This window comes from Rana temporaria, chromosome 4 (genome assembly GCF_905171775.1).
Source record: "Rana temporaria chromosome 4, aRanTem1.1, whole genome shotgun sequence".
Classification (NCBI taxonomy): Eukaryota; Metazoa; Chordata; class Amphibia; order Anura; family Ranidae; genus Rana; species Rana temporaria.
This window is the reverse complement of record NC_053492.1, coordinates 463439706-463451934: the sequence shown is the minus strand read 5'-3', so window position 1 is coordinate 463451934 and position 12229 is coordinate 463439706.

The following is a 12229-nucleotide window of genomic DNA, read 5'->3' as shown; positions in this document are numbered from 1 at the left end:
CACTCGGCTAGGCTCGGCCACGCTCAGCTCCGCCCGCAGCCTTGCGAGAGGAGCCGAGAGAAGCCGAGTGAAGCCGAGTGCGCATGAAATCCGGCTCTGCACATCGCGCCAAATTCGAACACACGACGCTGCAACCCCTCGACGGACCCTGCCGCAGACGGACACCCACAAGGCTTGACGGACCCTGCCGCAGACGGACACCCACAAGGCTTGACGGACCCTGCCACAGACGGACACCCACAAGGCTTGACGGACCCCGCCACAGACGGACACCCACAAGGCTCGATGGACCCCGCCACAGACGGACACCCACAAGGCTCGATGGACCCCGCGCAAGGTCGCAGACCAGAGGTGTATTTAGGTTTTGTGCTGCCCTAGGCCTGACAAAACTCATGCACCCCCTAATTTAAATACGACCCACCCTTCCTGTCAAGGACACACCCCTTCCTATTTAAGACCCGCCCTGTCCTGCCAGTAGCTTCTTTGCAGCGCATTAGGAGCGGTGAATACACCGCTCTTAAAGCGCTCCTGCCCACTGAAATCAAAACGCCGCCCCCCGCAAAGTGCCGCCCTAGGCCTAGGCCTTGTCGGCCTAGGCCAAGATACAGCTCTGCCGCAGACGGACGCCGGACAAGGCCGCCGATGGCCGCCGGGCAAGACATCCAAAATGTAAGTTTTTCAGTAAACTTCCCTCCTCAGCTTGGAGCGCGCGGTATATGCTGATAAATACGGTATGTAACCACGGTATATATATATATAATTTTTTACAAAATCATTTTTAGTAAGAGGTTTGAACCATTTGTACCCTTACATCTACTTCATTCTACCCTACCAGAACACATTTTTGCTCATTTTATATACCTCTCTGTGAAGTCCGTAAATTACGACATAAAAAAAAATCTATTGCTTCCTGTAGAGCTTAAAATGTCTTATGAAAACAGAAATGCTGGGCATGCTTGAAACACAATCAGAATATATTTAAAAGAGAAGAAATACTGCCGGGACCTTATTTTAGAAAGATATGCTCGTTACTCAGTTGCAAAACAAACATAAAGTAAATCTTAAAGTAATGTTGCCCTCCGCTAATAAAAAAAGAAGGCAGACCTGACCTGCAAGGATGTAGAAATGTTGGATCTGAAAAAACTGGCTCCTGACATTGGTGGCATCCTTCACACAGAGAAAATCTACGACTTCCTAATACAAACATACAAATATTAATCGTTACAAATGTAACCGAGACATTCTGGACGTCTACCCATCCAAATCTTCTGCCCAATCCATTTATAAAAAAAAATCTTGGCTTTGTACAGCCGGTATTTTTTACATTTACATTGAACCTGTGTTTTTTGCCTATGCAACAGGTTCAATTAAAGCGGATGTCCGCTGAAAAAAAATATATATAAAAAAAGCCAGCAGCTACAAATACTGCAGCTGCTGACTTTTAATATTAGGACACTTACCTCTCCTGGAGTCCAGCGCCGTCCGCAGCAGAGGACAAGCGATCGCTCGTCACTCTGCAGCCCCCGCCATCCTCGTTGAGGGAACCAGGAAGTAAAGCGCTCCAGCTTCACTGCCCGGTTCCCTACGGCGCATGCGCGAGTCGCGCTGCGCCGTGCTGACTGGCTCCCGCTGTGTTCTGGGAACCGAGTGTTTCCCAGAACACAACGGGGGGGGGGGATGGGATCTGACGTCCTGCCCGCAGTCTACCCGCAGACTGTGTGGCCGGAAGTGGGTGCAAATACCTGTCTTTAGAATCTTAGGGCTTCTCTAGAGATTGCTAGGAGTATCTCAAACAATGAGCAATTTCTGCCTTTAAGTCAGGGGTGCCCAACCAGTGGCCCGGGGCCACATGTGGCCCGCGGAGCCCTATGATGTGGCCCACGATCTCCTGCTCTGGGATAAAATAGCATACTGTTATTAAAGGTCAGTTTCATTAATAGATGATTTTTAACCGATGGACTTGCCCACAGACAATTGTTTTTTTTCTATCGGTTTTTTAACCATCAGATTATTTTAAAACAGGTTCTAATTTTTTTCACAGATGGGAAAAAAAACGATGGGGCCAACACACGATTGGTTCGTCCGATGAAAACAGTCCATCAGATGAACCGATCGTCTGTACGCGGCATTAGTATTCCATCCCAGAGCAGGAGGTCGCGGGCCACATCAGAGGGCTCCCCGGGCCACTGGTTGGGCACCCCTGACTTAGAGCATGTCCCCTTGTTTTTTATGCAAGAAAGAGAAAAAGCGGCACATCCAGAGTTGAAGAAAAATGCGTTGGTTTATTGTAGAGTCAAAGGTTTAGAAAACATGACAAGAAATCCAAACTGTTCAGCAAACGCGTTTCACACAAAGTGCTTATTCATTGCAATGAATGAATAAGCAATGAATAAGCACTCTGTGTGAAACGCGTTTGTTGAACAGTTTGGATTTCTCGTGTGTCATGTTTTTTAAACCTTTGACTCTACAATAAACCAACAAATATTTCTTCATCTCTGGATGTTCCGCTTTTTCTCTTTGTTGCATGTATTTTCCAGGTTGCAGACCTCAGCAGGCTCCCAGTCTTGTTGCCACAGCAGTATCAAGAGATCTTTAATTTGCAGACAGCCTTGGAGTGGTGTGCAACTCTACTTCTCTTTTCGCTTGTTTTTTATACTTGCCCTGAATATTCCGGTACTATTACCGTGCTGGAGAATACCATCATCCCATTGTGGATTCAAGTGCGTTTGACCTTCTGTCTTATCAGAGGTCCACCTTTTCTGGTAAGAGCATTGGCTTTGTGGTGGAAGGCTTAACACCTAGAATCACCAGCAGATTGTATCTTCCACTCTGGGACTTGTAGTTCCTTTCATTGTTGGATGGACATTCCGTTACTCATATTGCGCTGCACTAATTATTTTATTTTATATACCAAATAAAAAAGTTATACCTACTTTTGGCATCTGTTTTATAGCAGGGAGAATAGTTCCCACCAGGACCATGCTGCCCATGAGGTCAATTAGGGAGGTACTCATGGAGGCAAATGGGGCACAACACTGAGGCCAGGGTGTCCATACTAGACACTCAATCCTTAGTACAGCCTAGTAAGACTGCATTGGGCAAATCAGTCACTGAGCTGTATTCGCAGGCAGCTCTACCACCCAAGGCAGCCATCTTTGTTGCGTAGGGGCCTGGCAAAAATGGCCTCCTTCCCTGGCATGGCCCTGGCTCCCACCAAGACTATGCTGAAATGACACCACTCAGAAATGCTGCAATATTCTATTAACCGATTGCCGACCGCCACATAAACGTATACGTTGACAGAATGGCACGGACAGGCAAATGGGCGTACAGGTATGTCCTTTTAAATTTGGCGCCGTGTGGTTGCGTGCGGGATCTTGATCCTGCCAAAAGCTCCGTAATCGTGCTCGCGGGACTTGATGTCCGCCGGTGTCCCACAATCATTTCACGGAGCTGAAGAACAGGGAAGATGTCAGTGTAAACACAACATCTCCCCATTCTTCATAGTGAAAGGTCACTGATCGTCTGCTCCCTCTCATCGGGAGCAGTGATCAGTGATGTGTCACTCGTAGCCACGCCCCCTAATAGTTAGAATCACTTCCTGGGACACATTTAACCCCTTCCTAGCCCCCTAGTGGTTAACCCCTTTACTGTCAGTCATATTTACACAGTAATCGGTGCATTTTTATAGCACTGATCGCTGTATAAATGTGAATGGTCCCAAAATAGCGCCAAAAGTGTCCACCATTACTATTAAATCATTTTTTTTAATAAAAATGCCATAAAACTATCCCCTATTTTGTAGACGCTATATCTTTTGCGCAAACCAATCAATAAACGCTTATTGTGATTTTTTTTTTATAAAAATATGTATCGGCCTAAACTGAGGAAAAAATGTGTTTTTTATATATTTTTTGGAGAATATTTATTATAGCAAAAAGTAAAAAAATATTGCTTTTTTTCAAAATTGTCACTCTATTTTTGTTTATACTGCAAAAAATAAAATCTGCAGAAATAAACAAATACCACCAAAAGAAAGCTCTATTTGTCAGAAAAAAAGGACGTCAATTTTGTTTGGGAGCCACATCGCACGATCACGCAATTGTCAGCTAAAGCGACGCAGTGCCGAATCGCAAAAAGTGCTCTGGTCTCCAGCCAAATGGTCCGGGGCTGAAGTAGTTATAGCACAGTGCCAGAACGTTCATGGGACCTCACCATTCAACTTAAGTACCGTATTTATCGGCGTATACCGCGCACTTTTTTGCCCTGAAAATCAGAGCAAAATCGTGGGTGCGCGATTTACGCCGATACCCGCTTCCCGCGCTGTTTGAACCACTGCGCCGACATATACCGAGCGCAGTACACTCGGGTATAGTCGGGCAGGCTCCGCTCCTCTCGCGGTCACGTCCTGTACGTCCTTTACGCGAGAGGAGCCGAGCCTGCCCGACTATACACGAATGTACTGCGCTTGGTATACGTCGGCACAGTGGTTCAAACACAGCGTGGGGATCGAGCGGGGAGGACACCACTATGGCCGCAGAAGGACGCCGGACCGGACGAGGCCGCCGATGGACGCGATCGACGACGGGCAAGACACCGACGAGGGGCATCCAAACTGTAAGTATTTTTTTTTCCAGGAATTTTCCTTCAAGTTCGGGGGTGCGCGCTATACGCCGGGGCGCGTTATAGCAAGATAAATACGGTACTTCACTTTGCAGTTGACCAGTTTTCTTTAAAAATAAAAAATATATTAATACTGAAAATCCCTGTACAGCTACCTTGTTTTTTTTTCTGTTTTTAGCTATGATTAAAAGGACAAATACTGGGACATTAGCAACTTCTAAAAATAGAATGTTGGAGGAAAAAAGGACAAGAAAGGAAGAGCACACAGTCGGTATTCTCAAATAATCACTCTCAGCTGGACTTGAGCTATTTGCTTTGGTTGGCCAGTATGTTTGCTGCTGCCTAGAACAGATTGTTGCTACAAGTAAAACCACCAGGTTAATATTACAGAAAGGCTGAGGAACACAATATATGGGAAGAACCAATGAAAGATGTCAAGTTGGCTACTTCCCAAAGAAACCGGCTAGTCCACAGAGTTTGGCTAAAAATATTCCATAATGCATTGTATGCTATACCGCCTTCAGGCTCGAAAAAATGTGACGATGAAAAAGTTGACATATTGTATGGCATGAGTGAATAAGCTTTAAATGATATTGTGAATTTGAATACTGCTACCGTGACAGCAGTAAATTATCACATTATAGCAGGCCGCGGGCACAATCAGCTGCAGCCAGGAAATCCCTTCCCGCCACGGCAAGTAACATAGTGGAAGGGATGCTGGTGGCATCATTGACCTAATAAGGCCACATGGCCATATTTGGTTAATTACTGTCACTCTTACCCCTAACGCAGGTGGTCAGGCATTGTAGCTAGACATGTGCACAGCAAAAATTTTCGTTTATTTCTGTTTCGTTTCTGTTCGTTTATCGTGATTCGTAACGAGTCGTAATTTCGTAAGACGTTAGTTATCGTATTCGTACTCTTTAGTATTTTCGTAACACTCTTTTTTCCGTTTCCGTTTTTTTCTGTTAGTTTATTTTTCGTATTTTCGTTATATTTTGTATTCTGCCGCGTTCGTATTTTTAAAATGATTTTATTCGTTCCTTCGTTTTTACGTTAGTTTAATTTTCGTTGTTTTGCTATTCGTATTTACATTATAATTTCCATCATACCGCATTCGTATTTTCGTAAAGAAATATATTTTCGTTGCTTCATGATCATTCGTATTTTCATGTCTAATTTCCTTTAATTGTAAAAACGTACTTTTGTAGATTTTATTGCATTCGTAATTCTGTTAGAATACATTTTATGTTTATTCGACACACTACTCGTCGTAATTTTGTAATTCGGATTTTACTGTGATTGACTTGACTGTCTTAGTTAGCACACACACCCTGTCTAGAATGAAGTCTGACGTAGAAGAAAACTAAAATATGTCAGATATTACAAATACAAATCTAGAAATTAGATGCACTGCAGTCTAACACAGAAAAAGACACAAGGAGCCAGGAGGTAATGAGAAAGAAGCTCATTGGGGGAAGGAACAAACCTCTTCAGAGGAAAGGGACAGCGCTCAGTGGCTATTGGTCAATGTCCAGAAATATTTCAGTACTAACGAAAGCTAATTTACATTATTTCGTATTTTCGTTGTTTTCATTTCCATTTTCCGAAGATTCGTAATTTATTTTTCGTTAGTTTTGATTTTCGTTTTTTAGTCTTTGTTCGGCATTTCGTTTTCTTTTCAGTCTTCGAATATTAGTAAGTTTGCATTTTCGTTCATTTTGTTTTTCGTAATTATTTTTTTTTTTTGGGTTCGTTATTTTCTTGTTTCTATGTTTTCGTTTTTTTCATCTTTCGTATCTTCGTTGTTTTTCATATTCGTTATTTTGAAAATATCGTTATTCGTTATCAATTGCGCTAAACCATTCGTTCATTCGTATGTTAACGAATCAACTAAAATAACGAAAATTGACGGAAAACTTATTCGTAACTTAAAAAATTGCACATGCCTAATTGTAGCTGGCTTCTGTGTTCTTCACCTATAGCAGCCCCCTTTCCTATAGGGCAAGCAGGCCTACTGGTAGAGATGGCCTGGCGGTTCGCCCGGCGGTCGTTTTGCGGCGAACTTTGCTCGTTCGCGGTCCACAGAACAGGCGGACATCTGGCAATATTCGCGGCGGTCCACCATTTTACATTGAGAAGAACTTTGACCCATGACACATTCATCAGGTGGTACAGGACAGCCAATTGAGACATTTCAGCACATGGACATACCCCCTACCTTATAAATATACTTGATCTGGTGGCCATTTTACATTCTGCTTTTTGTCAGTGTAGGGAGAGGTTGCTGTGTGTGGAGCAGGGACAGGCTGTATTGAATCAAATAGCTATCTAAAAGGTCCACACAAGTCCTTTCAAGGACTGGTATAGGTGTACTACTTGCTGTGCAGTATATAGGGGTGTAATCAGGGGAGGGCTGGCAGCCTTAGGCCTGGGGGGCAAATCCGCACAGAGCCTCCCCTTACATCAGAGTCCGCACAGACCCCATATACATCAGATCTGATGTAAGGGGTGTTCTGGGAAACTTGATTTAAGGGTACATGCTGTGGACTATTGTGTAAAGAGGGTCTCTGCTCACCAAAGCCTGCCCCCCCCTTTAACAAAGTCCACAGAGAACCCCTTTTTATACACGGGAAGGCAGGAGAGACTAGAGAGGGTGAGCTTACCAGGATGGAGGCTGAGGCGCAGGCAGGCTGTCTGATACTTTTTTGGGTTCAAACTTCCTGTCCAGTGCCCGCACATGCCCAGGGAGTGTGAGCAGGGCAGACTCAGAAGGAGGAGGAGCAGATGAGCTCTATCTCTCCTCGTGTCTGTGCAGAGAGAGAAGGGGATGTCAGCGCTGGTGTGCGCTGAGGCTGAGCTATGTGTGAGATGAGACATAGCTCAGCTCTGCAGCCATCTACCTCGGAGCTGACACAGACACAAGTGCACAGTGGGAGGTGAGCAGCGGCCGTGACCTGTGTTAACAGAGCTCCAGCAGGCATATTCCTGCTCTGCAAAAACAGCATTTGGTAGTGGCGGCCGGTGGCTGTGCATAGTGTCACCAGCCCGGGGGGAGATTTCCACCCTGCCAGCCCTCCCCTGGGTGTAATACACTTATATACTTTTTATCAGTGTAGGGACAGGTTACTGTGTGCAGAGCAGGGACAGACTGTAGTAACACAAATCATTACCTAACAGGTCCACAAAAGGTTTTTCAAGGACTGGTATAGGTGTACTATTGTTTGGTGTGCAGTATATAGGGGTGTAACACACTTATAATATACTTTCGAATATACAGGTGGGCCATTTATATGGATACACCTTAATAAAATGGGAATGGTTGGTGATATTAACTTCCTGTTTGTGGCACATTAGTATATGTGAGGGGGGAAACTTTTCAAGATGGATGGTGACCATAGTGGCCATTTTGAAGTCGGCCATTTTGAATTCAACTTTTGTTTTTTCAATAGGAAGAGGGTCATGTGACACATCAAACTTATTGGGAATTTCACAAGAAAAACAATGGTGTGCTTGGTTTTAACGTAACTTTATTCTTTCATGAGTTATTTACAAGTTTCTGACCACTTATAAAATGTGTTCAATGTGCTCTCCAGTGACATGCGGCGAGTGCTACGCTGTGGGCTCTTGCTGAATGAAGCTAGGACAGCCACTCATGTTTCTTCATTAGTGACCGATTTCATGCGTCCACATTTTGGCAAATCCAACACTGAACCAGTTTGACGAAACTTAGCAAGCAGTTTGCTAACTGTAGCATGGGAGCATGAGTATAGGAGCCTGGATAGAGTTAAAAAGATGAACAGGGAACTTGTACGCCAAGAGATTGCCGGGTCACCCGTATGGTGGGATAAAGAACAATGTGATAACCAAGAATATCAAAGGTGGCCTGAAAATGTGAATGAATATACACATTAGGTTAACTGGATTAGAGTGAGATATAAGAGTTAGTGGCAGGGATATACATATATGCTCAACTCATTCCCTCATACCTGGTTTATCTTGAAGAGTATTGCAAACTGGGAGCCTCAAATGCCGGCAGGTAACAGAGGATGTCTAATAATTGGGAAGACCATTTCACAGTTCTCAATTATAGGTCAATGGGGCCTGTCTATGGGTCAATACATACGCTCCCAACAAGAAAGAGGCACAAAGAAAGCCCACGCTCCACAAGCAATGCCCACACCTGTTATCCTGTCCGACTCAACATGAGGCTCCCAGGGATCCCAACCTTTTGTTGGGTTGGGATCCCTGGGAGCCTCATGTTGAGTCGAACAGGATAACAGGTGTGGGTATCGCTTGTGGAGCGTGGGCTTTCTTTGTGCCTCTTTCTTGTTGTTGGGAGTGTATGTATTGACCCATGAACGGGTCCCATTGACCTATAATTGAGATCTGTTGAAATGGTCTTCCCAATTATTGGACAACCTGCTGCCGACGTCATCGGTACATGCGCACTGAAGAAACAGTTTGCTGGTACCGTTTCTTCAGGACTTGTGCCTTGACTGGTGGCATGCGCGGGAGTGACGTCATTTAAAATGCTCTTCTTGATCATATTTGCAAAAAAAAAGCTAAATTCTCCTTTTAACTTAGCAAAAGCCACAACACTTTAGTCACTGTCTGTGAGACATGGACTCCTCTGAGCATATGGCTGCCAGCGTGGTCCTCTCAGGAGAGAGAACATTATGACATCATCACAGGGAGACAGCGGAGGAGCAGTGGTCTTGGGGCACCATCGAGCCCTGGATCAGTGGTCTTGTTAGGAACCTTAATATCAGCCATTAGCATAAACGTGCACATGTTTTTAGCTATGGTTGCCTAACTAAGCGTGCAAGAATGCGCACATGCTTGCACAACAGCGTGCACGTGGAAGTATGTGCAAGTCCACTACAGCTACTGGCACTAAATGGACTATTTCAACCTGAGCCTTTCATGGGATCATTGCTGGATGCTCTTTCAGCTTGTATCTCTGTTATCCCCAATTCTAAATCCTGCTTAACTCTGTTATTGACCCTGCTTTTGTCTGGCCTGCCTCTTGACTACCCCTACCTGTTATGTCTGCTGCCTACCTGTGTTACTGACCTCAACTCTTGACCAAGATTCTGCCTATCGATTCTGTACCTCATTACCTGCACATTGCCAACCTCTTGCTTGTCTGCGACCTTGATTCTGCTCATGATGTGATACCTTCTTATCTGGCCCTTACCAAACTTGGTTTGTGACTCAATTCTGCTCCCTCCCAGTCTAAGTGAAGTTGGGGTTCTCTCATCACTGTGTTTCTGCTTACTTGACACCAGCACTCCCAAGTTCAAGCCCACGCTTCCAGCTTCCTGGCACTTGTGCCCTTACATTGCACTAGAATTTCCTGTCTTAACTTCCAGTGGTGCTCAGATGTATATCATCTCAATCTTCTCATATAGGTACGTGACAGGTCCCCTGCACCATAACCAGGGCCGGCATCAGAGGGGTACAGCTGATACAACTGTAAGGAGCCACGGGGCCTGAAGGGCCCGCCTGGGCCAGAAGAAGGCAGGACGGGTGAAGGGGAGCCGTGTTGTGCACTATAAAAGCGATCCCGCAGCTTCTGCTGCTTTCTGTGTCATTGAGCTTAGACATCAAGCTCTTTACTGCCGCCTCTGGCTACTATGTGCATGTGCACCCCTCATGTGAACTGCCTGTACTGTGCTCCTCTGTGTCAGCAACATGTCAGCTTTGTGAAAATGAGCTGGTACTAGGTAGGAAGACTTCCTTTATAAGTAAGGGCTGTAAAGGGAAGGGAGGGGGATGTTTGTGTACAGGGAGGGACCAGAGGCTTGTGTGTTTACAGATTTGTGTATGTGTGGGGCTGACATATATACAGGTGTGAGGGGGGACTGGCATATATACAGCTGGGGGATGACATATATACAGGTGTGGGGGGCTGACATATATACAGACGTGAGGGGGGCTGGCATATATACAGGTGTAGGGGGCTGACATATATACAGGTATGGGGGGCTGGCATATATACAGGTATGGGGGGGCTGAGATATATACAGGTATAGGCGGTTGACATATATACAGGTGTGGGGGGATGAAATATATACAGGTGGGGGTGACATATATACAGGTGGGGGGGGGCTGACATATATACAGGTATGAGGGGGGCTGGCATATATACAGGATTGAGGGGGGGCTGAGTGCGTACAGGTGAGGTGGCCGGTGTGGATTCGGTGGGATGGCCCATAGGCAAGCCCTGGGGAATGTTGGTGGTCAGGCTCAGGGGTGCCCAGACCTAAAGCTGTGTAAGGGGCCCAAAATTTTTGATGGCTGCCCTGACCACAACTGGTAGTAGTGTGAAACTGTAGATGGGGGGGAGGTATAAATACTATTAGGATGTGTTAAAGGAGCGGTTGGAGGAAAGTACTGTGGAAAATTAGTTTGATGCCCTAGTAGGGTTTTAAGAATATACAAAGTCCAAAGTCTAACCTAGCACAGAACAGAGCCTGTATTACTAGGGAGGTCTCAATTTCCTATTAGACCGAGTGGCTGCACTCTCATATAAGGCTGCTAATAGCTGCTATGCCGTGTGTAGGTTATGTATACCATTTAAATGCATACTCTACATGCTATGTTCCAAAGGGCTCATTATCTAAATTATTCCATTGACTGCAGAAAAACATTGTACATCCTGTCCATGTATCATTGTCATCAGTCATTACTCAATTCTTAAACATATGGTTACCTGATTATTTTTTACCGTACAGGATACTTTACACAAAGTGGAAAAGTCAAAAGAACTGCAGTGTGTCGTTTAACAAGAGTAAATATATGGCATTGTATGTATTGGCAAACCAGGATGGCTAGTTTATGGCAGATCAGTGACTCAAACACGTCTTCATTTCCTCTTGTATTTGATTTGTTTAACATCTGACTGAGAAACTGTGATTTAGTGCATTGTATTCCTTGGGAAACTACCAATTTGCAAAAGGGCTGTAGTAAATTGGCCAAAATTAACCTTTTTAACAACTTTTCCATTGACTGCGACATCGTGAAGTGGTCAGAGAGTATTAACAGGTGGAGTTATTTCAGCAAACCCCAGTAGCTGTTTTGGTATATCGGTAACATAAGGCCGGTGTGTTTTTATTATAGCGGACGGTAGTTCCTGAGCAATATGTACTCCATATTGAGTTGTGTGTGTGTGTGTGGGGATATGCCAAAAGTTGTTACGTCAACCCAGCAGGTGTTGCCTTCTGGATGGTCACAAGAGATACATGTCTACCGGTGTGTTCAATGTTTGCAGAATTCCAACCCAAATGGTAATTGCTGGTGCAAAAAACTGATTATGGTTTCCTGGACCAGGAAATCTTCTGCGTGCAACGCTGGCTCCCGGTTATACAGGATGTATGAGTGGTCGCCTGCATGGAACAAAAGACTTTCTCTTCCCAGTTACATCATAACACAGTCATACACGCTAATTGTCTCAAGATGAAAATTCAGGAAGCAAAACCATTTGTTTAGTGGTTTTATTGGCCTTTTTAATATCCTACATCTATTACATATTCAAGTCAAGTCATGTTCAACTAGAATTACGTTTAATGTTAAAAAGCTACTCCCAACACCAAATAAATTA